At 44.5% G+C, this 26,235-nt stretch overlaps 1 protein-coding gene across 4 annotated transcripts in view; it reads left to right on the top strand.

The window, feature by feature from the left end:
* LOC119701664 overlaps positions 1 to 26,001 on the top strand; it is a 99,220-nt gene extending 73,219 nt beyond the window's left edge. For 2 of the 4 annotated variants that reach the window (XR_005257136.1, XR_005257134.1), the window contains exons 4-6: positions 7,245 to 7,539; positions 13,145 to 13,320; positions 17,702 to 19,805. The gene's annotated coding sequence lies outside the window, so the exon portion shown is untranslated. Of the gene's footprint in view, positions 1 to 494; positions 594 to 7,244; positions 7,540 to 13,144; positions 13,321 to 17,701; positions 19,806 to 22,472 lie in introns of those variants that run through there. The other 2 variants (XR_005257135.1, XR_005257137.1) reach the window with 2 other exon arrangements.
* The last annotated feature ends 234 nt before the right edge of the window (positions 26,002 to 26,235 follow it).

Below are 26,235 nucleotides of genomic sequence, written 5' to 3'. Positions count from 1 at the left end.
ACACAAAGAACTGAGTCCTAAAATCCTTTACTCAACTAAATTCTTAATAAGTAAACTGAGACTAACCCTCTAATACCAGATTTGTTAAACAACATGATTTAGGTCCTTGCTATTCATGCACCTTGTACAACTAAAATGACTGTTAAAGCTAGAATCATGAAAGAGTCATTTTATGTAGCTGCTAAATTCCTCTCAAATCTCCTTGCAACTTAACGAGTAAAGAAAGCTCAATGTGTAATGCCAGCTAATGTGGTTTATGCTAGAAAATAGTATCAACCTATCTTTGTAGCTTATCTAAGCCAGGATAATACTTTTAGCCTTTATAGTAGACCCAACTCCATTTTTTCAACTCTTGACTATGTATTTCCTGAAATCCTTTTCCAAAGAGTTAAATTGGATGTGAAATCTGTACTAGGCTATGGGACTCTCTTTGTTCTAGGAGGAGGCAGCAAAGCTTTGCTTCTGTATCACTTTCATTGCCTTCTGATTGAGGTTGACAGTGTGACAGGAAAGCAAAGAGAAGCAATTGCAGGCTGAATGAGAGCCTTTTTCAGCCTTGCAGCAGCCTCCTCCTTAGCCCCTGAGAAAAAGAGGTAACAGATGCCGATAGCACGAATCCCTAACAAAGTCCTAACTTTGATGCAGACAGAGGACAAAAAAACGGGAAAGATTGTCTCACTTCAGAAAAACCTTGAATGGAGCACAAAGGAGGTGCTTGGGGTGGCGTGTTGGGGTTGGGGGGGGGGGGTGGAATATTGAGGGGCTGGAAATGGCTGGGAGAGTTTATGGAGCGACAGCATCTTGGGGAATACATTGTTGGGAAGGCTTCAGGTCCTCGTCATCTGCTGCGGCGGCCGCGGGAGGAGTTGGGGAAAGTGTCCCCAGCCATGGGGGGTCGGGAGGGGGAGCTTCATTTGCAGGGAAAGGCACCTTTTCCCTCCAGAGAAAAGCACGTTATTTACACAGAAAAGGAGCAGGAAATAAAGGCTGGGAGTGGGGGAGTAAACAGCTGCTCGGAGGGATTTTCTGGTGGAAGCGGCGGTGGAGTCGTTCTCGTCTCGCTCCGAACGGGTTGCGTGCAACAAGAGTTGCCCCGGTCTCTTCTGCAGACTGGGATGTTTGTTGTTGTTTCTTTTTTTACACGGTTTAAGCAAAAAGAAAAGAATTAATGGTCAAACAGGGACTTGGTCCGGAACCTTTGGACCTTGTAAAATGACCTAAAATTAGTGCAGTGAGAAGGCTAAAAACAGGAGTAACTTTTGTTTGCTAGCAACTGATCTGTCCCCTAACATGACACGAGCCCAACACAACAGATCTCCCTTTTTCAATAAAACTGGGACAGGAGCACCCAAATAAATGAAATCTTAAGTGTGCTTGAATGTAAACCATCTTCCTTTGCACAATATGGCATTATTCTGACATGTTAAGGGTGCAAGAACCTGTCCCCAAGGCCTGTAGATGGATAAATCTTAATTTACTCCCAGAAACCTGCAGAAATTCAGCATATGCACTAGTGGGGTTAAAAACATGGGTGAGGTGGGCAGGTGAAAGCACTGCCTCCCTCTTTCACCCACCCTGGACACACTCCACACTCCTGGTGTTATTTCCTCAGTCTGTGCAGAGAAAGGGATGCTGTGGAACACTGGCTGGAAATTCTCTTTCTCCCAAGCGAAGAAAAAGAAGGAATGTTTCTGCAGGAATGGGGATTAGGGCTGGCAGGACACTGTGCTAACAGCCCTGTGTGGACCTTTTAAAAGCTGGGCTGTGTTAGTGGCCTAATGGATTGATGTGGTTTAGTCTTTAAATAGGTACTTAGAGAACGGTTTAAATGTGAATAATGGAGCGATACCTTATTAAAACCAACTGGCTGGGAGAATTATAAATTCACAGCTCTTTCAAACAAGAAAGGAAAGCCCATGACATTTCCTTAAGGAGCAGTGATAGTCTGCAGTGTCAATATGGCTTTGGTATATACACATTAAAATGTGTAAGTCTCTATTTATGGGGTAATAGCATGCAAAATTCAAGCTGGATATTTAAATGGAACATATTTCCCTTTTTTAAATTGCAACATTGGAGATAACTAAATTTTTCTTGCCCCTATTTTAGTATTCAGAAAATTATTTTATTTTCTCAAACATTATAAAAAAAAGGATTTTCTCCCTTACTTAGACTTTGTTTGCTAAGTTTCATGGCTGCAGTATGTAAATTTCACATCTGAATTAAAAAACCCAAACACTTAAAAACGGAAGTTGCAATGGAAATGCACTCAAACTACAATGGTGTTACAGCCATGTGGATGTGGCACCATAATTATAGCTTAAAAAGCAATTAAGATAAAAGCCAGTACAAAGAGATCAGCCAAATATCAAGAGACTCAATTCTAAGCAAAACAAATCTCTAACTTCAAGCTAAACAAACTTTTGGTGGTCCATGTACTCAACATTTTAATATTCATATGTAGACATGGAAACATACTGAGGGTTTGGGCTTCAAAAATGTTCCTTTAGCAGCAAAGTGAGCTCAGAATCTCTTGGAGCTTTTCAGGAAAAAATGCACAATGGAAATCCCTGGCCATTCTAGGGGAGCTCAGCTGTGGGTTCCAATGTTCAGGGTTGACGCCAGTGCTGGGGTCAAATTATTCCCTCTGAAATTTTGCTCTTCCCTGAAGGTTGGGCAGCACTGCTAGGAAGCTGGGCAAATATTTGGGGTGTTTTCTGGTAAAATGCTGAGTCTGGAGGAACCTCCTGTGCCACCTCTATTGCAGGACCAGGTTTTAAGTTGTCTGTGAACATAAACAGGACACACATGTAAGCGTTTACATTGATCCTGTGTCACATGAACACATATGAAAGGTATATTTGCACATAAATTTGATATATTCCTGTAGGCATGCAGTCCTGGACATGGACTTCACCCCTTTTTGTTCCTTTTCTGTATCAATTTAAATTACAAGCCCATTCATATCTTACAAACCCATTCACATAATACAAACCCAACTAAACCACACTGTAGACAACAATTAAAACCCTATCCTATGGGTTTTTTGTCTAGAATGATCCTACAAGACCAAATACCTAGCAAGATTGGTAAGAAATGGTAGAGTTCCAATAAAAAGGTGCAGTTTTTATTCAGTTCTGTAGGCAGACTGACTACAGCATCAAAACCAGACTTACAGAGCACAAACCAATGTATTCAGTTTGATGGGAATTTTCCATAAGGGAATACATTACATCTTAACTAATGTTTTGCCTTAAAACATAAGTTTTCCTGAACCAATTAAATCAACCAACTAATCTTGCAGATGAAACATTAAACAAGAATGGAGTGTCTGCAATTAGCAAATAGCTTTGATGTGACTAAATATCTATCTCCATGCATCACCAACGTTCTGGGTTTAAGTCCCAGATGATGTTAGACAGGCTGAATGTAAATGTTTGCTGCCTATAGGTTTCCAGCCAGCTGAGACTTGGAGCAGCAGCACTGCTGGGTTCAGAGGGATGGAAAACCAGATGTCAGCTGCCGTTTGTAGGGAAGGGCCTGTTTGCATTAAAACATGGGTAGAAATGGAAGAGGGAAAGAGAGAGAGAGAGAAAGGAAAAGAGGGACAGAGAGGAAGGAAAGAGAGAAAGAGGAAAGTAAAGAGAAAAGTAAAGAGAAAAGTAAAGAGAAAAGTAAAGAGAAAAGTAAAGAGAAAAGTAAAGAGAAAAGTAAAGAGAAAAGTAAAGAGAAAAGTAAAGAGAAAAGTAAAGAGAAAAGAAAGAGAAAAGAAAGAGAAAAGAAAGAGAAAAGAAAAGAAAAGAAAAGAAAGATAAAGAGAAAAAGAGAGGAGGGAAGGAAGGGAGGAAGGAAGGAAAAGGAAGGAAGGAAGGAAGGGGAAGGAAGGAAGGAAGGAAGGAAGGAAGGAAGGAAGGAAGGGAAGGAAGGAAGGAAGGAAGGAAGGAAGGAAGGAAGGAAGGAAGGAAGGAAGGAAGGAAGGAAGGAAGGAAGGAAGGAAGGAAGGAAGGAAGGAAGGAAGGAAGGAAGGAAGGAAGGAAGGAAGGAAGGAAGGAAGGAAGGAAGGAAGGAAGGAAGGAAGGAAGGAAGGAAGGAAGGAAGGAAGGAAGGAAGGAAGGAAGGAAGGAAGGAAGGAAGGAAGGAAGGAAGGAAGGAAGGAAGGAAGGAAGGAAGGAAGGAAGGAAGGAAGGAAGGAAGGAAGGAAGGAAGGAAGGAAGGAAGGAAGGAAGGAAGGAAGGAAGGGAGAGAAAGAGAGAGAGAAAGAGAGAGAGAAAGAGAGAGAGAAAGAGAGAGAGAAAGAGAGAGAGAAAGAGGGGAAAAGGGAGAAAGGAGGGAAGGAGGAAGGAAGGAAAGAAGGAAAGAAAGAGAGAAAGAGAGAAAGGCACAGGATGCCATTAAAATTGAAAGGCAGGCAAAAAACACCATGGTTAATGTTAAAAACTAGATGATGCCCTTAAAAACAAAGATAGTCTTTAAAATATTCTTTAAAAAGTAGGTTGGACAGTGTAAAAAGAAGTCTGAATAACGTGATGGTCCAAAAGTAGCACAGAGCAGCCCAACTCTGCTGTCAGATGAGAAAAATCCATGCAGCCTGTGCAACACCTCCCTCCTGGGCAGCCGTGATTTTGGGAACCTGATACTCGCGGCTTTAGAAACCTTAGAGGCATGAGAAGCTGCGTGCAGGGGTGTGGCCTAGTAATTGCTCACCTTTTTTTTTGTGCCAACACAAAGCCACCGCCCAGGCCGGGAGGCTCCGGTGCGTGCCGGGAGCAGGTGCGGATCGGGAAGGGGCCGCGCTGGGAATGCGGCGTGGGAAAGGAGGGACACCCGGCACAGCCCGGCAGCCCCTCTCTGCCCCACCCTCCGACAACATTCAGCACCTTCCTTTCTCATTTTTGACTTTTTCTTCTTCATGTTTTGATGAGTGCAATGTATGGGCAACATTCTTGAGCCCCATGGTGTTGGAACCCTGGTTACTGAGAATTTTTGGCTTTCTGTGCTGACAGGCACTGACCCCCAAGAGAACACTGCATTGACCTGGGGCCGTGGAGAAGGCTTCCAAAATTGAGTGTTAGAACTGGGATTGTGAGTGTGGAGTTTGAATAGAAGTGTGTGATATCACAGGCTGGAAAACTTAAGAGTGTAAGGTTTTAGAATATAGAATATATAAAAAGCAAGATGGAGGTTTTAGGGTGGGGGCTGGTCCTTCTTCACCTTCTTCTCCATGGGTTTGGGTGGTTTTGTGTAATTGGATAAAAAAGTCCACATTGCAGCCATGGGTGGTTGGTTATTGGGTTAAAAGTAAAAATAATTGAGGTGTCACTTCTTGATTGGACAGTTTATCCTTAAAAAGCCTTGCAGAAAGAGAGATAAGGCTCCATTTTTAGTTTGTTAGAGTGAAGTGCTGTAGAACTCAGGGTTTGTGAGACTGTAACATAGATAAGAACTAATAAACATCTGAGTCCCAACAAGAAATTCCATCTCGAGCATTTAATCCTGACCCTGGCAAAAAGGAGATAAAACTCAACAATGGTGTGACTCTTGGGGATGGTTCTGTGCAGGGCCAGGAGTTGGGCTTGCTGGTCCTTGTGGGTCCCTTCCAGCTCAGCAGATTCTGTGATTCTGCTTTGTTCTGGGGAGAAACGGATCCCTTGTGGCTACAGCTAACCCTAAGGCCAGGCTCAAATACTCAGCAGAAAGACACAAACCTGGGTCTCCCCAAGCAGCTGAACCTGCTGGTTACCCAACTACTGCCTTGGAGGTGGAGCTCTTCCAGCTCAGCCTGGAAGCACCATTTATTTTGTATAAATAATTCAATATTCACTAGCCATGAGGGATGCTTGAAGCTGTGGAGGCCAAGGAGGAGCTGAGCAGGACCCACCTCTGAGGAGCAGTGAGTTATTCGGGTGCCACCACGTGAGGAATTCCAGTTCAATCCTTGGGGTGAAACGAGGAGCAAACAAACTGCAAACCAGGGCTGGTGTTACCTTGACACAAGAAATATTAACTGGGATATGTGTGCAGGGGTGGAGTAAAGAAAGTGGATTTGGAAAGACACAGTCCATTTTAAGGATCTACCATCAAAAATAAATAAATCACAGTTTAGGTAATGGCAAAACTTGCAGTTTAATAATAAAAAAATCAATTATAAGAAATACCTATGAAAAATAATTGTTGCCTCCATGTGGCAAAAATGACTGGAGTGAATTGTCTGCAACAAGAAAATTTGTGCTTTCCCCAGCACATATGGGTGGGTTTAGTTGATCAGTGGAAATCCAGCTAAGCAAACAGGTGCAGAGATCTGCATTTCCCATTGCATCCTAACATCTCATTACCACATCAGCAATTAATATTTTGCATCTCCTGATGATCAGAAGGCAGAATTTACAAGGATGAATTAATCAGCCATTGCAGAGCCTTGGAGGGGTTGATATTAGCAGGGACACTTTGCAGAAAAGGGGGAAAGGATTCCCAGATATCATGGTGCATTCCAGGAGCATGAGGACAACATCGTCCCAGCATTTCATGGGACTTCCTCAGGGGGGATGTTAAAAACGCCAGTGGGATGTCTGAATTCCTTCTCCTTTAGCCCAATATTCACCTGCATGGGGAGGACACCATGCTGGGCAACAGCCACCACATGTCTATGGAAACTGTGATTGTTTTCTTGATTTTTCACTAGTTATGATAAAAACCCCCAGCAACTGCAAGTGGGAAAAATGAATGTATTCTACAGTCATAGAAACATAAAATAGTTTGGGTTGGAAGGGACCTTGAAAATAATCCATTTCCCACCCCCAGCCATGGGCAGGGACACCTTCCACTATCCCAGGTTGCTCCAAACTCCATCTAGCCTTGAATCCTTCCAGGGATGGAACAACCACAGCTTCTCTGGACACCCTGTGCCAGGGCCTCAGCACCCTCACAGGGAAGAATTTCTTCCTGATATTTAACCTAAACCTATTCTCTTTCAGTTTGAAGCCATTCCCCCTTGTCCTATCATTCCATAGCCTTGCAAAAATTCTCTCCCCATCTTTCTGAGGCAGCATTTCCAGATTGGCACATTTGCAGAAAAACAGCAAAGGTGAGTGGTGTAAATCAGACAACTCCTGGTCCTGGAGAATTGCTGAAGGTGTTTGGAAAAGATGCCTCAAAGGGCAGGAGACAGCCTGAATAATTCACCCCAAGCAGCCTGAGGGCTGCTGCTTTCTTCTTATTTAAACTGAAAATAATGTTTCCCTTCCCAGTGCTGTCCTGCCTGAACATGGAAGGGTCCAGAAGTGCTCTGGTCCAGCTGCAGGGTGGTGATGAAGAAGATGAGAACCTAGAGGTGTCTGCTCCACCACAGGGAATTGGTGCTCTTGCCCACTGAGATGAAGCCAAGCAGAGGAAGAACTGGGAACCAACAGCCCCAGGACCAGGACCTTCACCTCGGATGAAGCATCAGGCTCAAGGCAAAAGGTCAGCAGTTTATACCAGGCGTGAGATCTGTAAAAGCAGAGCTTCCCACAGACCAAAAAGCTGTTTGTGGAGTGGGATCGGGTGAGTCCTGCTGGTTTCAGCCACTCAGATGAGACCCCACGTCCACGGTTTTGCCAACCAGATGTGGCCGACCTTGCACAGCAAAACCAGGCAGCAACAGAAGCTGCTTGGGGCCTGTCTTGGTTTGAAAAGCCAGGTGTTTGCTAAGGAAGGCAGGAGCCTCCCCTGAAATGGAAAATGCAAACCCCCTCCCTCCGAATTGTTATAATTTTGAAATTAAGGGGCTCTCAGACAAAGGTATGGGAGCAGGAATAACAGTTCTTTATTAGAGAAGAAAAGAAAATACAATAAACAATGCAGTAATACAAAACATCCCTGCCAGAGTCAGAACAGGAGCTGAGCCCTGTGGGTCAGGGTGGTGGCAGCAGTGCCATTCCATGGTGGCTCAGCCCTCCTGCAGGGCCAGCTGTGGTTCTGCTGGAGCAGGGATCCTGCACAAGGCTGGAGTTTTCCTCTGCAGCTCCAGGGCTGCTGGAGATGGGCCTGCTCTTCCTCTGGGAATGCAGGGCAGGAGAAAGCTGCTCCTCTGGGAATGCAGTGGGCAAAGGCTGCTGTGCTGCTCCCAGGCTCAGATTGGATCCAGGTAGGAATGCTTGGCTCCTGCCCTGGGCAGAGCATCTCCCATGGGATGATGGAATTTGATCAGCCATGCAGGGACACTCAGTGGCCATGGACAGCAGAGATCTCCTGGAGGGAGGATTGGCTGTGGAAGAGACAAAGAAAAAACTGCCCAATGAGCAGAAGAGAACTGCCCCACCTCTGACAGATGGCAATAGAACACACACCCCCATCTCCCACCTAAGACAGGGCCACAGCCCAGCTCTGCAGCAGGTGCTCTGTGAATAGTTATGATTTTCCACCTCTCCACTGCACCCCATTGCACCACAGCCTGGCCCCAGCCTGCTCACCAACAGGGTGGAAAGTGCCTCGGACAATCTGCCAGATGGACAATGGTACTGTAGAACCCGTGCTTCCTCAGGGAAGCAGCCTGAAATGGCAGGAATATGCACAGAAAATGATGCCTCATTAGTTAACATCAAAAATTCCTCTGAAATAATAATTTTTAACTCATTGCCAGTTAAATTAAATTCAGACATGCCTGTAGTAACATTTGGGTCTGCGGGAAGAATTGTTGTTCAATTAAAAGAGAAGCCAAACACCATAAAAATAGAAATGTGTACAGCAAGTACAGTGGAATTCCACCTGTTCACTCCAGATGTTTGCAGTCACTCCCACATCTAAAGGCTCAGTAAATAGAGCTAATGATGTTTCAGAATATCTTAATACCTGTTCCTGCATCCCTTAAAAACAGAGCTGCTCAAGCAGGGTTAGAAGAAGGGACTCTGCTAAAAACCCTGCAGGGATCACACTGCCCTTGTGGCATCCTACAGCTTGAAGGGGCTTGGGGATTCAAGACTTGTGCAATTCTCCAGGGATCTGTCCTGAATTCCTGGTTTAGCAAAGGGAAGAATCTCTGGATTAATAAGAACAGAGAGTGGAGCCCAAAAAGAAAGGTGGCTCCTATGAATGGGAAGTGCAACTCTCCAAAATATGTGCTGAGAAGCCAAATATCACCTTCCACTCTCTGGGATTGCTGCTTCCTACACCAGGGGCCTGTTCCATAAATGTGTGTCCATCCAAGGGCAGCTGCTCTCACAGCTGATTTTAAATGCTCTGGGTAATTTGTTTATCACCCGTGTCATTCACTGCTGCACTTCCTTAGCAGGGTGGCATTGCAGAGCTGGGAATCAAAACCTTTCCTTGCATGGGAATGGTTCCTGACTGCTAAAGATCATGTTCTGAGCTCCCAGGACTTGCAGAAATCCTCTGCAATTAAAGGAAAACCAGTCAAAGAAGCTCTTTCCCAGCCTGGGAACTGGTGAAGTTCTGGCATTCCTAAGGATTTATACCCCTGAATCCCCAGTCCCTTCCTATCACACCTTTTGTGCTGAAGCTTTCTTTTATGTTCTCCTTAAGTTCAACATGGACATTCCCAACTGGAAAATTACAAAACATTTAGAAAAATAGAGCATCTCTTGCTGCAATTGGTTGAAATTTGGCCTCAGATCTTAGGACTGCCGTTGTTTGAGGGAAAAGGCACAGTTCAGCATTGTTTTCTGGAACAGGACTTGTACCTGGAGTCAGAGAGGAGTTTTGCTGGCTCACCAGGAGGTTCCACTACCAGAGCAAAGGACTCTCCACTTGGAAAGCCTTGCCCACTCTTCAGGCTTTGGGGAGCAGTTGAGGAGTGAGTCTGAGCCAGTTTAACACATTTCTCCTGGATCTCTTGCCTCCAGGGTTCTAAATGGACTCTGCAAAGCCAGAATCCTTCCTACTCCAGGCACTCCCAATGTCCTCAAACCATCTCAGGTATTTTTGTATTCCGCCCTTCCTGATTTAGTGCATCTGGATTGTCCCTTGAAATATATCATGACCCCAATGCCCAAAGCCAGAGGACACCAGGATGCAGGGCCAGGAGGATTTCAAGAAGCAGCTGCCCCTCTTTATAAGGACACACAAAACACCTTCATCACTGCCTTGTGGAGAAAAAACACAATTCTCTCACCCTGACTTCTTGTGTGCTCCTGACCATGGTCCTGCAAGGGCCAGACATGAAGCTCTGAGCTGGGTGGGAGCTGCTGGGACTACTTTGGGTAGAGCAGAGCAGAAAGCAGGAGGAGGAGGAGGAGGAAGGTGGCATTTCCTCCCCTTCCTCTGCCTCTGCTCCTCAGCACGCACTCTTCCACAGGCTGTGCACAGGGACCAGGATTTGGGCATTAATTAATAGGATTATTTCCTATGAATTTCTTCTTCCCCTTTCTGTAGGATGCTTTCTGAGAGCAGTAGGTTTGACTTCCCTTCCTTAAAGCACCAAGGCTGCATTTGCAGGACCTGGGATGTGGCCATCACCCCATTAATACCCTCTGGTAAGGGGCACGTTCTCAAATTAGGAGAACACAGCAAATTATCATCCCCCTCACCCCATAAACTAAGAACCCCCCGTGACCATAACACGTTTCCCACACCCTGAGGCTGCCCCCATGCCTTGGATACTCCCTGGGCAAAGCAGGATGGGATCCCAGTATCGTGCCTCGTGGGTGATTTGTGTGCACTAATTTCCCCCAGCCCCCCAAGTGGGATTTTGCCAAAACCCAAGGTTTGAAAGCCTCAGCTGTGTGGAGAAGGAGCAGCTCAAGCCAAGGAGGCACTGAGTACCTTTGCTGCTGCTCTCGTCTCAGAATCTCTTTTCTTCATTATTGTAATGCAGCCTTTCATGTGATTTCTCTATGTAACCGATAATGTTCTTGAGCTTGCATTTCACAGGAAAGGTTATTTTTGAAAAGAATAAAGAAAATCCTTATCAACCTACATGCTTGTTGTAGGAATGCCAACTCTCTTATAAGTGCAGGTCCATCCATTCCTTTATTTTGATGTAAAAAAATCTCCTGGCCTGCAACTACAACATGTGAGAGGCATTGCAGGCAGAACTTGATCTCATCTCACTCTGAAGACAGCAGGGCCTTTCTCCCCCAGAATAAATCCCAAACAAGCCCCCCTCCTGCTCCCAGCTTAACTGGCAGCTTCAGCAACAAGAGATAAACTTCAACCTACGTTTTCTTTCCAAGCTTAGTTGTTCATTACTTTTTTTTCCTCCCACACCTGCCTTGATCCCCTGCAAGAAGCAATTACCCAAATGATATTGTGGCTGGGGATAACTAAATATCCCTCCTGATACAAGGCAGTGATATCACAGTGACTTCTGCAGGTCTCAACAGATTTTGTGCAGCATGCCTCAAAATAAAAGGGCCCTCCTCCAAAGCGGTCTTTGAACCTGCCCCCCGTTAAAAGCACAGCTTGCAGAAAGGGAAGAGAAAATGGCAAAATCTCAAGCCTGGAGCATTTGGACCAAGTGCAAATCTCCAAGAGAGGTAAAACACTCTGTTATTTGACAGTTCATAAATGCTGAGGAGTCCCTGTCCCTCTTTAAGATTATTGGAGCATGAAGAAGAGGTTCAAACTCTCAGACTTTCATTCAGGACAGATACCTGCCACCCACAAAAATCACATTTCTGGGAGCTCCCAAACAGAAAGCATTTTTCACACAACCCTCTATTTCCTTACATTGCCAAAAGATACAGCCTAATCTCCAGATGATTGTGGGAATCCAGGTGCCATTGGGCGAACACCATTCACCAGAAACTCAACGTGGCAAAGTCTACCCTGAAGGGAACTGGAGGGCATTCCAGAATCATGGAATGTTTGGGGTTGGAAGCGACCTTCAAGACCCTCCAGTTCCAAGCCCCTGCCACGGGCAGGGACACCTTCCACTGGACCAGGCTGCTCGGAGTCCCAAAGATGTAAAAAAGGTGTCTGGAGGAGGTCATCACTTATGGCTACAGATCTGAGCTGCCAACCCTTAGCAGAGGCAGCGTGGTGAGTGGGAAAAAAGCAAAGCCTGCTGAAGGGCCAAGGCATAGATTTTCTGTAATTAGCAGCTGATGCCCATTGATTTTTGAAATAGCAACTCTTTAAAATGAAACAGGTTGCACAATGGTCCCGGCAGACAGGGAAATGCGCCTGAGCTCCCAGGTCTGCTCCAGTGACAGACAAAAGTGCCACCAGCACGGCACAGAGCAGCACTGAGGTGTGCCCCCAATGGAGCAGGGACTGCACTAAAACCCCTTCTACTCCAGACCAGTTTGTGCAAATAAACGCCAACATTTCTAAGGCTTGATTGACTGAAGTCAGTGAGAAGGTCTCTGCTGACTCCACTGGGCTCCAGATAAGGTTCTTCAGTTCAGTAGCTTCCAAAATGCATCTGCTTTTCTGATTTAGTGCTATTGTTTGGTGCAGGTCAAAACCAAACGAGCCTTAATTAGCTTCCAAATCAGTTCCCCGTGTTTACAACATCCTGGTTCACAGTTCTGTGCTCCATTCAGGTGTGCACATTGCCAACCAGCTGTGAACCCGGGCTGCTCTTAAAATACCTGTTTGTCTCACAGTCTCTCACTGACTACAAAACTGCATTTCTAAATCCTCACATAATCAAAGGTACACTAAAAATAGAGGAAATTCTTGCATATCAGGACAAGGAAGAAATGCACGCAACTTCTTTGCTCACTGATGCAACCAAAACACCCAGGAGTTATTATAATGTGCATTCCCTTGACAGAGACTTTTATTTCATGCAAATTACTATGATTAAGATTCGAATGCTTTTTTTCCATTTTCACACATTACTTAATCAATGTGAAGTACTCTGTAAAAATTGCATCTCTTCATAACAGTGATTTTGACCAAGTCAAGTGTTGCTGCTAGAATCCTAATCCAGACTTGTGATTCAATTATCATTTAGAGACTTTCTAAATTCAAATTAAGTTTACAGAAAAAAAAAAAAGAAAAAGTTAATATCAATATGGATCATTTGTAGGTTTTATCAAAACAGCTTCCTGTTGCAAGGGAATGCAAAACATGTTGGATTCTTTCTGTTTCATTTACTTCTTTAACTAAACGTGAAAAATATACAGTGCTGCATGGAATGTGAGCATTAAAATTTGTATCCTGGGACACTTCTTGCTCATATTGCATTGTTTATATTTTATAGGCAGCCATCCTGAGAGCTTGAGAGAATATTTAAGCTCTGGATTTGAGCATCTGATTGAAGCAACCACATTACCACAACATGAGGTGTCTGTTCTTCAGCTGAACCCCAGAAATTCACCTCATAACCCAGAGTGGGTGTCTGCTTCAGTCCTCAGAGCTACAACTACCTAAAACCAGGTAAAATCTGTCAAAAACCTCCCTGGTCTTGGTGGTCTGCATTAAAATTTAGATGGAATATGCATGTACATGATGCAAGCTGCCCATGAACTGCAATAACCTCATTATCTCCTGTGTTCTCATGTAGTCAGGTGAAATATATCAAGCTTTTTGTGGGGGATAAATTCACTGTGGGCTGCTCATGGGTGTGAAAGTCAGTGAAAACCATGACCTCTTCCACATTCATGGAATCACAGAATGGTTTGGGCTGGAGGGAACCTTAAATCTCCTCTCATTCCAGCCCCCTGCCATGGGCAGGGACACATTCCACTATCCCAGCCTGCTCCAAGCCCTGTCCAGCCTGGCCTTGGACACTTCCACATATGCAATTTATGCAACTTGGCACCGAAATTACTCCCTCAAAGCCAGCAGTGCTGGTAGCAAGCACTTTTGGGAAATAAACCCCCAGCTACTCAACATAAAGAATCCAATCAGTGGAGGAGTTGCTACATCCCTTGGCCCCAGAGATAACACAAACTATTCTGGAGAGCATTAGCCTGGAATGCTTAATATAACGCCTCTAGATTTCACAGGCTAGCTAGAAAATTACATTTGCATTAATGTTTTGGCTAATTATTCTCCTACAGCCAGCTAGAAAGGTTACCTGGTCTCTCAAATCTGGTATGATGTATCTAGTATGCTAGCAATTTCCCTTCCTTTTCATTCCTCACAGGACAGAAATTAGACATTGTCATTCCATATTATTTGCGACATGTTGACATTATAATTTAAAAGGATGCAGCAGTCCTGAACAGCTGGAGAGTAATCCTGAACAATCCTTGACAGTTTCCTTTGGAGGATGAATGCCCCTCCCTGGAGAACTGCACAGTCTCTTATTTTAAACTAACAGCTAATTTTAGACAGTTTGCCCTCTCAGAAATGCATGCCACAGAGACTTCTCTACATGGTGAACAGCAGTGACCAGAGATAAGCACCCACACAGAAAAAAGAGAGAGCTCTGAAATAGATTTTTGCTCTTCTAAGAGACATGACTTGTTTGCTGGATTGCCTGATGGAGCCAAGGAGGGACTCCAGTTGCTGAGCCAGCCCTCCCCCGTGCTGTGCTGAGCTGAAAGCTTCTTGGATCCCACACACACTTTGGGGCTGCTGTGGTTTGCTGCTCCTCAGAGGCTTGAGGGAATTGGTTTAAGCAGAGGGGATTTTTTTCCTCCCCCCCAGATATCCAACAGGCTCAGCCCACTGGGATTGAAAGTCCTTGCTGGTGGAAGGGAGCAGAAAGCAAACCTGCAGCAGGGTCAGGCATTATTTCTGTCTCTCACAGGTCTTGGGTGCATGGAGGGATGGAGGCACGAGCCAGAAAACACCTTGGGAGGTGGGAAACAGCTTCATATGGCTTTGCCTTGTGGGTTGTTGGGAGAATGGAGGAATGGGAGCTGGGGATTCTCCTCCTGTGGTGCCCATGGAACAGAGCTCCATCTCTCCTGCCCTCCTGCAGCTGTGGTGTGGCCTTGAGGACAGGTTCAAACACTCCCTACCAACCAGTGCTTGTGTCTTTAGCCACTAATACCTGGATTTTTTTTTTCTTTTCATCTTTCTTTTTAATTTTTTTTCTCTTTTTTCCCCCCTTAAAATCCTGACTTCACATCATCATGCTTCTGGGGCATCCCAGGCAAAGGTAACTGCTTGCAGATCAGACATCAGCCAGGTGACACATTTGTCAGACCTGTGGGGAACTTTGGGTTCAGCTCAAGGGTCAGCAAAAACTGCTGAAATGATTCTTGCTTTATTGTGTGTGCTGTGGCCTGAACAGGAGCAGATCTGGCTGGCAGGAGACATGGCAAGGACGAGCAAGAAGCACAGCAGAAGTGTCTCTGTTGTCAGGGGAGCTGCAGGCACTGCTCACACAGAAGGGAGCTCTCCCAAAAAGCTGGTTCATGCTCTGCAGCTCTTTTCTCTCCTGGGTACAACAGCAAGAGCAGAGAAGGACTGAAGGGATAAATACTTCTGGCCCATGAACTGAGTAAAAGCTCCATGTGCTCAAACAGGTGCAAGGCTGGCTCAGAGCTGAGTTGTGCTCAACCTCATTTTCTCTAGATTTGCATCAGTGTCTGGTCACTGCTGATGGAATCCTGCTTTGCTGGGGCCACTGAGAGGCTCTGGTGGGGCTGTGGCCCAGCCTTTAACCTGTGCAAGGTTTTTTCCATGTTGCACAGCTCCTCTGGGGAGCAGCTCTGCCTTTTCTGAGCAGGAATCACTGCTGGCTGCAGAATAAAACTGTCTGGAGCTGGGCTCTGCTGGATGATGTGCCCTGGGATGTCAAGGGGAAGCTCACCACTGGCTTCAAGGACAACAGCTTAAGGTCCCTTCTTCAGCTGTTTGTCATTCAGGAGTTTGCCTCATGGTTCCTTCCAGTTAAATATTTCTGTCAAATGAGGACAGTGCTCCAAAGAAGAAAGTCAGACAGGAAAACAAACAAACAAACAAACAAACAAGCAAAAACCACCCCAGAAATATTTCCTGGTTCTTTTTTCTCTAATTAATAATTACTTCCCTCAGCTCTCAAAAATCCAATCTGGGTGTTATACTTTTCAGGAAGGGAATACTTCCCTTGCAGAATTTAGAGCAGAAAGCTTAAAAATCCAGGTTTTGGACTGAGGCGATTTAAAAAACCATTTCACTGTCTTTATTCTGTAGTTGGAGAAACCAACAAGCCATGCAAAAGAAAACCTTGTGAATGTAAGAGACTGAGTGGAGTGATAAAAACCCACCTTTGCAAGGCCTGTGTGGAGAGGACTTGGTCACAAGAGTGATGTTGTTCTTATGAAGAAGCATTTGCAGGCTCCAAGCCCCCCATAAAGCTGAGCAGGTGTCTTGGTTTGAAAAGCCAGGTGCCTGCTGAGGAAAGCAGGAGACTCCCCTGAAATGGAAAATGTATACTCCCTCTCTCTGAATTGTTATAATTTTGAAATTAAGGGGCTCTCAGACAAAGATATGGGAGCAGAAATAACAGTTCTTTTATAGGAAAATTAAAAATACAAATGCAATAGTACAATAAAAAGAAAACAAACCACTGCCAGAGTCAGAGCAGGAGCTGAGCCCTGTGGGTCAGGGTGGTGGCAGCAGTGCCATTCCATGGTGGCTCAGCCCTCCTGCAGGGCCAGCTGTGGTTCTGCTGGAGCAGGGATCCTGCACAAGGCTGGAGTTTTCCTCTGCAGCTCCAGGGCTGCTGGAGATGGGCCTGCTCTTCCTCTGGGAATGCAGGGCAGGAGAAAGCTGCTCCTCTGGGAATGCAGGGCAGGAGAAAGCTGCTCCTCTGGGAATGCAGGGGGCAAAGGCTGCTGTGCTGTTCCAGGCTCAGATTGTATCCAGGTAGGAATGCTTGGCTCCTGCCCTGGGCAGAGCATCTCCCCATGGGATGATGGAATTTGATCAGCCATGCAGGGACACTCAGTGGCCATGGGCAGCAGAGATCTTGTGGAGGGAGGATTGGCTGTGGAAGAGATAAAGAAAACTGCCCAATTAACAGAGGATAACTGCCCCACCTCTGACAGATGGGAATAGAACTCACACCCCTGCTAAGACACCAGGTAACACCCAGCATGGTGCCTTGGGGCCCACGGGGATGGGAGATGAAGCTGCTCCAACACTTGTTTGTGTGCAGGCACTCAAGTGAACACATAAAATGTGTGTGTCAGAGCTGGAGGGCGTGTGGGGCTCAGAGGTTTGATAAAAAGCCTGGACAAGTGTTGTGGGAGTCTGAGGAGGAGCAGTCATGACCAGTTCTCTTTTCCTGACAGTTTAATTGCCCTAAAAGCCAGAATCTGAACTGTATTTTTCACTGAGGACCAAGTGCACCCAGCTAAGAGGAGACCCAAAGAGCACACATACAGAGGAGGCAGTGAAGGAAATTCATTATCCAGGGTCCTTCCAAACTCATTCTCAAGCAGTTGTTAGAAATGTGAGCTCAGCCAGTTGCCTCTCCAGAAAGGATAAGATAAAACACAATGAAATGGCTTAGCAGGGTTTTTAAACCCTGATATCCCTATTGATTTTCCATGGAAAGCAGGCAGTGATGGACAGTAACAGCTCAGCGCCCTCGGGCTGGTTTGCTTGTGCTGAGATCCAGAATGTGTCTAAACAAGTCCAATTTTACTAGGAATTGTCCTCTGGAGCACAATTCACCCCTTGTCCATCACAATCCCTCAGAACAGCTCCCACCCTATTATTCTCCTTTAAGTATGGAGTTGACAAAAATCTGTTTAAAATCCTCTGATGTGACCCAGGAGATACAGTGGGAAACCATAAGCAAACCAAGGTTTGGGTGAGCCTTGCAAACTCTGCTCTTTAAATGCCCTTGAGATCCTCTCTTTATTTCACACAGGCCTTTTCAAATCATTCCTGGGACATCCTGGTGGGGAGAAATCAAAGGTGTTGGGTGGAAGAATGGCTCCTGGGAAGCAGAGGAGAATTCCTGCCTGAGAGCTCCTGAACCATGACACCCTCAGAGGGCTCTTCCAGAACCTCATTCCATGCTCTCATCCTGTGACTGGAGGCCTCCTGCAGCCAGTGGACCCTGCTAGGAGAGCAGATTGCTGAGGTGAGGCTTTCTCCTGCAGCTTCTAATATCTGAATGTGCAATGAGAGACTTGGACAATTCTGGCCCCAATTACCCATCTCCAAACCAAGGCTGCTATTAATTGGGAAAGAAAAAAAACTGTATCTCCCCATAGCCTCAGCTCTTCCCCATGGATAGAGCTGGTTTTATCTGTGAAAATGCATTCTAACGTGCCTTTGAAGAAGACCTCTCCTGACTTGCTTCATCCACTGGCAACAGAATCCATCTCTATCCACCCAGGACAAAAAGAAAACATAAAAAAAAAAAACCCTCCTTATTTTCTTTCCCCCTCACACATTTTCAATTAAAATAGATTTATGCAAGCTATACTGAATGTGCCACAAATCTCTTTGCATGGTTAAAGTTGATTAATTGGGGTCGAAAGTGAAAATTAAGAAATGGCAGGAGCTCACACAGCACAAATGGCCTCTCCCAGGCCTTGTGGGTGATGGAGCGCAAGCAGAGGTGCTGGAGCTGGCTCTGCCTGGAGGAGAACAGCCTCCTTCACCTCGGGTTAAACACTCAAGAGCAAAGCTGGGGTGCGGGGGGAGGAGGCTGGCCTCAAAATAATGTGTGTATAATCCTCAAGATAATCAATTTCTTACAGATGTTTTGTAAACTTCCGTGTTGGAGAGCGCAAGCCATAGTACTTTCTAAATCCCTAGGGGTTGTACTTGATATCCATTTGTTATTTCCTAATGCTATTCAATCTTTTTTTTTCCCCTTGTTTTTTCATTTTTTTCATTTTTTCTTTTCTGAAGCTTGCAGCAATAATCCTGAGCCACCGCCCCTGACATTCCTCAGTGAACTTTGCACATGTTTCCATATTCCTTCCCTTACACTCCTGATAAAAGCATTATCAGGGAAATTCAAAAGCAAGCAGAAAACTGGCATAGCTAATTTAGGCTAATTAGTATGGCAGAAGCTGAGTCTTCTACTTCAGAGGTTCCCATGCCCTCCCATGTCTCCACCTGATCGCCTTGTCCAGCAGCAAACCCAGGAGGCAGCTCCAATTATATCATAACCTCTTCAAACACCAAGCCACTCAAGCTAATTTTATCCTATTAAACAGACTGAAGGATTCAGAAGAAAGGTTCTCCCCCAAAAGCTTCAATTACCAGTGTCCCTGATTACCATCTTTACAATCCTATATGCTACAGTTAAATACTTTTTTGCTTAGTGTTGCTTTCTTGATTTAGATGAAAAGCGAGTATTAAGAGCATGTCTTTTCAACTCAAGCAAGTGACATTCATAAAAAAAAAGAAAAAGAAAGAAAAAAAAAAAGGGAGCCTCTCTTGTTATTAGCGTGTTTAATCAAAGTCAGGTTTAGAACCGTTCAAAGACAATGTAACTGGGGAAATGTAAACATCCCCTCGCATCCTGTGGCATTTAAAGCAGCCACAGGTAACTGCCAGGAGCAGCAGTGATGGCCAAAAGCATCAGGGCTAGAAGAAAAAAAATAATATATAAAGAAAACAGCAGGATCTCCTGAGGAAAGGAAATGTGGAATGGCGGTGGGATTAAATCCCACATCACTAATCAGCAATAAAGAGAGAAAACAGCCCCCAAGGAGCTGGGCTGCTTCATCCTTCCTTGCAGCAGCACGGGGTGACCCTGGGCACAGTCACACCTGGCCAAGCACACTCACCTGGGTCACAGGTGTGCCTGGCCCCAGTCCCGAGGGTGGCCCCAAGTCCCCAGTCTCCATCCCCGGGACTCCCCTGCTCTGAGGGCCAGGGGCTCACTGGAGAGCAGCTCCCCATGTTCCTGGCCAGTGCCTCCTCCCAGGGGGCTGCAGCCTTGGCTGCTGGCTCCAGGTGCTGCTACAATTCAAATAATTCAGGCTATTGTTTTTAACAACAGAGGGAAAATGGAAAATACATATTTTAAATATATTTATATATATATATTCATATATTACACATATATAGAATATACGTACTATATATAATATATAATATATAATGTATAATATATAATATATATAATTATATATATAATTTATATACATACATACATACATATATATATATATATATGTGTGTGTGTGTGTGTGTGTGTGTGTGTGTGTTTGTCCTGAGCATCAAATTAACCCTCTTCCAAATACTGAACCTGGAGGAAGTTCAGGTGCTGGCAGTACCATTTATATGGTATAGTGTGTGTGTGTGTGTATATATATATATATATATATATATATATATACACACACACAGACACACACACATATATATATACCATGTATATGGTATGTTATGGTAATATGCTGACAACATTTGTATGGAAACATCACATGGATTTTTATCACCTGGGAACTTCAGCAGCACAAATCATAACAAAAACACATCTAGCAATTTTAGAAAGGAACTTATTCTTTGCCTTTCCCAAGCAGACTAATTTTGCTTATTCCTCCTCTTCCACTGACAGTAATTGTTTCAAACACACAGCTTAATATCCTTATTTTCTTTCGGGTCATCCCATCTTGTTAGCTCCCAGCCCGACACAAGCTGGAGGAACTTGGGGGTTGGATTTCACTACTGATCTACTCCTCCTTGCAGTTGAAAATGAGCATTTTTTCTTTTCCTCTAGAAACAAACAAACAAACAAACAATTTCTGTCCTTTAACAGAAATTGAATGAGTTTCACCCAATTGCCCACACTCTGGGTGATAGGGAGGTGCTATTGTCCGAGGACAATGATTCTCATGCAAATGAAACAACAGCTAAACAAGAATCCTCCCTATCTCTGTTTGGGCCAATTTTCTTTACGTTTCAGCAGAGCTTAATCTGTTGGCAGAAGTGTTTAGGCCCATTAACAGCTAAAGTCACAGAGTCCACAACTCACCCTGCTGACAGTAAACACGGAATTTGAGGAATGGCCTTTAAACAATGGCTAAGCCACAAACCATTTTGTCATCAAATGCTGTGAAAGGCATATGGGCTGATGATTTTCTTCCTTGGGTTACAGCGATTTGAAAGCCTGGCTTCCCTCCCCCGAGTGCCCAGCACCCTCCAGGCTTGAGTTACAGCTGTTTTATTTGCCTTTGCAGCCCTGTGCTGCAGGTGTGCTGCCCACGAATTACTCATTCCAGGGCTTCATCTTATTTATTTGTGTTGACTTGGAGGCCAGGGCCACCCTGTGCTCACTGGCCAAGCGCAGGACAACACCAAGCTCTGTGTCCTGCAGGGCAGATTCCTGGATTTAATTGTGCTCAGGGAAACCTGTGCCCAGATCCTTGCCTAAAAAAATCCCCCATTGCTGAGGAACTTTAAGATCCCTTCTAATTCTATGACTCTGTTCCTGTGGAAAAGATAAAATTTATCACGGGGGAGAGAAATATATGGTAATTTCTGAATAATGAATTGCTAAATAAAACCCACAGGGCTTGAATCCTGGCAGCTGGGATGGGGATGTGGATGAGGATGAGGATGGGGATGAGGATGAGGATGAGGATGGGGATGAGGGTGCTGGGGTTGCTCACCCTGTTTCCCAGTGAGAAGCCCTGCTGGGCAGTGCTGAGGAAATCACTTTGAACCCCACTGCCTGAGTGGCACCTGAGTTTATCCCCTTTCCCTGGGGGAAGGAGCACCAAGGGATGGCAGACGGCTGCAACCCAAAAGACTTTTTCCAAACTTCTCTGGAGTTGTCTGGAGAATTCACCTCTGGAAACTCACGATGCCAACCCCATCTGCCTCCCAGGCACTTTTCTGGCTTCTTCCCAGGACAAACCAAAGAACAGGGAAGGGAAGAGAGGAATGAGGAGCAGGGCAGGTATGGAATGTTCCAGCTGCACACCCAGCTGTCCCCTGCTTTGATTTGTTCAGGCTCCATTCAAACTGTGCAGCATCCACCAGTGCCATGAGGAATCCCCATCAGTGTTAGCAGGGAATGAGAGAGAAGGAAGGGAAAAAAAAAGTTGGAATGGTGGAGAGTTGGCTGTGCCTGGCACCAGCATGGAGATTTCTTCGTCATTCCACAGCTCTGGAATGCCACATTTCCCTCCTCCACCTCTGACATTCATTGCCATTGAGGGCAGGTGAAAACACGAGGTTATTTGGGTATGGTGACTTCTGAGCAACACTTTGGCAATTTCTTGCTCCAGCCTTGGTGTAGATTGGTCCAAAGCAACCAAAACACTTTTTTTCCCCAGTTAATTAATTCTGCAGCAAAGATTCTGGAGTTTTTGGAATATAAGTGAAATGAAATGAAATGAAATGAAATGAAATTAAATTAAATTAAATTAAACAAAATTAAGTGAAAAAATTAGTCATATAAAATAGACTTGTTTAAAAAAAAAAAGTAAAAATAAGAAAGCTTGTGGCCAAATTTTTCTGCCCTTCCAATTTTTTAATAAATGCCACAGTGCTTCATGGAAGTTTTTTAAAATGAAAAGGTATCAATCAGTCGGTTAAACCATGTTATTCCTTGATGCCAGATTTGTTTCATTTATATCTTTAGATCACCACGGTTACAGTGACATTGTTGCCAACTGCTAATTAAATGTGGGAGGAAAGGTTTGTGAGCCTTTTTTTTTTTACAGATGGCAATTGGGAGCTACTCTGGTGCTGCCAGTACCAAGCCATAGGGGTGAGGCCAGAAATTGATTTCTTCCGTGGATCCTTCTGTACCATTGTGAGTGATGTGGTTCCAGACACCCTCACCTGTGTGTGGAGGTGGCTGCTGGGTGTGGTGTTGGCTGGTGGCACAAAAACACATCCCAGCTCCTGCTGTGGTGGCCCCATCCCACCTTTCAGCCCCTCTTTTAGCTCCAGCTGCAGCTTTCCCCAGACTCCACGTTCAAGCTGAAGTGAACAGATGGAGAGGCTGGGCATGCATGATATGAATGAGAGTTGGAAGCACAAGGAAAGGATGCAAACTAAGAGTTTAGCACGGAGCAGACACCTTTATCAGCAGCAGCAGGACCACAGGGATGTATTTTCCCAGAAGAGTGTGACAGCAGCACTCCACAAAGTTCACTTTTCACTGGGCTGAAAGCTCTTTTCTCTATTTTTAACGTACTACAGAGCCCTTATAATTCCCAAAATACCAACCAGAAATACTCCTTGGTAACAAAGTGGAGTTTTTGCAGCAAGCAAGCCTTTGGATCTACAAGGAGGCATCAAAGAGGGGATCTAATGAAATTTTAAAAAGGAACAAGCCATAAAACTCAGATCGAAGGCTCTGAATCGTTTTGCTTATTTCTGACGGACCTGAACATTTCTTGGGAGAGTTTCTTCTAAAAGAAATAAATAAACCATCCTCTTAAAGCCACAGCAGGACATTCCCCCATACATTTACATAAATATACACACACACTTATGTATACAGATAAAATGCCCACAGTAAAGCAGTTTGCAAGATTTGATTCTGCGAGACTTTGCTCAGGATGTCTGGATTTGGATCCAGAGGAGAGGAGCCCAGAGTGCCAGGCTGAGCTGGCCAGAATGAGGAGGCACAGCTGCCTCATCTGGCTTAGCAAGACATTTATAAGGTGCTGATCTCAGGGTGTACAGCAGAGGTGTTGAATGAATCATGAAATTTAATTTATTAGAATTGTCAGACAGACAAGAAAAATCTGACTTGTATTGAGCGTGCAAGGACATACCATCTAATTTGGAAGTTTTCACTCCCCTTTTAGGAATTCAGAAGATGTCACAGCTTTCCTTTTTTTGGGGAAGGTACAGATTGAAGCTGGATGTTTTGCTGGAAAAGCATTTCATCTTCTGGGTTTTATCAGAAGTGACAATGATCTCAGCTTAGTCCCTGCTAATCAGAATGGGCAATCAGACACCACGTAGTGTTTCTGGTGTTTCTGCCTGCAGGTGAGGTCAGAATGAATACACCTGAGTGATCCAGGGGCCTTTGGTGGGCACCAGAACCCTCTGTCCATAGCCAAGGTTCTCTGCTGCAAATGAGACAGAGATGGGCTCAAAACTCACCTCTCCATGGACAGGGTGGCATCCCAAGCACGGGGCTCCACTTTCGGGGAGTGCTTGGATCTCCTTTTGAGTTACCTCAACCCAGACACTCAAACTTGGCAAGCCCAAACTTTCACCCCAAACGTGAGCGTGGCATGAATGGAGCAATGAAAGTTAATCAGCGTCATTAAACGTGTCAGAGCAGCGGGTTATTAAAATTACCACCATTCACTCTTGGAAATGGGAACAAAAAATTATGCCCTGGCTTTCTGAGCCTGTTTGTCTTGTTTTCCCACACTGCTCATGAATTACTCCAGTATATTACAATGTCCTCTATCCATCTTCATTAGCATTGTGAGCAAATTGTATTGGGCTGTAATGCAGCGTTTTTTTGTAATTTTTTTTTTTTGGGGGTATTGTACAAACATACACGGTGTACAGAAAATGGGCAATTTAATATGAAAAGAATATTGTGCCTCAGAATTTTTATTTTCTAAACAGTCATTTCAGTTGGGAATTATTGCACGATTTGTGCATAATTTCTCATGGATAGTTATTTAAATATAAATAGGGAAAATATGTAAGTCCATATGGTGGCTATCTACCCTTTCTTGATGCCTCTCCATATTTTTAATAGTGCAATAAACAAAAGATAAAAACATCTCTAAGCCACACACTAGTCAAAAGAAGATAATTGTGCCTCTATGTGTTTATTGTAATTTGAATGTGCTTCAATTAACTTTCCTCAATATTTCCCAGTTCTTTTAAAAGAAACTTAAATTGGTTTTTATTTTGTGAAATTTGTTTTCTGTGCAATAAGGAAAAAAAAAAAAAAAGAAAACCACAATGTCTTTGTTTACCTCATTATGGATACATCCTATGCAGGAGTAAAGCTCAAACTCTTTATTCCCAACAACCTTTATTTTATTTTTCCATTCTCACATGCTTCTTATCATACTTTAAGTAAAAATACCAAATTTCTAGAGCTCCCGAGGAAGAGGCAACTAATCATCACTCAATATATCACATATCAAAGTGTGGTAAGACATGAAAATGGCAGAAAAGCAAACTCTTGCACTTTTGCACTGCAGTCACTTTTAAAAGATGAGAATTTATTACCCTTTCCTCCTCTGAATCATCAGGGCCACCAGAACAGAGAGAATATATCTGGAATGCTTGTTGTAATTAACCTTGAGGCTTTTATTTAAACAAGGTCAAACATTTTAACAGCTTTATAAATCAAGGTTGGGTCCGCGTGGCTCTATAGCATCAGGCTAATGACAAAATGCACACAGAATACTTATTAAACAGATTTATTTACAGAAAAAAATATCCTGCAGGCTTCAGGGGGCCACACCCACAGGCAGAGCCGGCCCTGAGGATGGATATCCAGCTCCAGCCCCGAGCTGGATTTGCCCCAAGGTGATCTCTGAAATGCTGGAATGTGCTTTTTTTAGCTGCTACCAAGGAGCCCAGCCCCAGGTATGGGCAAATTAGGTCATCTGCAAATGAAGTGCATTTTTAATGCGATTGCAAAATTACAGGAGGTAGATTGCAAACATCCCAATGTCTGCTGTTCCCGTCCTTAATGTTGTCTGATTTTTATTTACTCTTTCTCCTGTGTCAGCCAGGTTTTACTGGAAGGAGAAGGAAGGAGGACATGTGAGTTGAGCTAGATGAACTACTGCCTCATGGTGAACATTAATCAGTCTCTAAAATTAACACCTTTGGATTCCTCCATCCATTCTGGGTTATCTGCTCCTTATTTATAAGAAGTGGCCTTTATGAGTAATTTTTTTCAGCATGGGGAACATAATTTTTTCTATTTTACACTGTAAATAAACAACAGCTTTCAAGTCATCCCCATTCATAATTTTACACTCTGTTCAGTGTCCATGTGAAGAATGCCACAAGTCACAGTGCCTGACACAGCTCCTTTACCTCTCCACAGGCATCCCTTACAAAAATCCTCTCTGAAATCAAGGAGGTCCACATGGACAAGAGATGGCCACCCATGTGTGTGACCCTCCTGATGCCTTGAGAAGGCTGACCTAGAACACAGGCTGGACAGAGCTAAAGAATAAAGTAGGAATTTATTAAAAGGCCTCAATAGATCCACCTTGGGCAGCACAAGAGCCCAGCCAGGTTATACTCAAGATGAAACAAAATGGTCCCAAAATGGGCAACCAGTCATGGGGTCTCTCCCTTGGCTCAGCTCTGCTCCATTTGCACCTTGCAGTTCATTGTCCAATTCCAGCTTTAGCCCAGGCACTCCCATCCTGCTTGTTTTTCTCTCTCCAGCCCACACTGTTTGTGCTCCTGGGCTGAGATTTGGATCATTTGTCCTTGGTGCCCAGCTGGAGCAGGAATTGTTTTGTCTCCCTG

This window comes from Motacilla alba, chromosome 5 (genome assembly GCF_015832195.1).
Source record: "Motacilla alba alba isolate MOTALB_02 chromosome 5, Motacilla_alba_V1.0_pri, whole genome shotgun sequence".
Taxonomy (NCBI): domain Eukaryota; kingdom Metazoa; phylum Chordata; class Aves; order Passeriformes; family Motacillidae; genus Motacilla; species Motacilla alba.
Note: the sequence above shows the minus strand (reverse complement) of the source record. Positions and strands in the feature narration are given on the sequence as shown.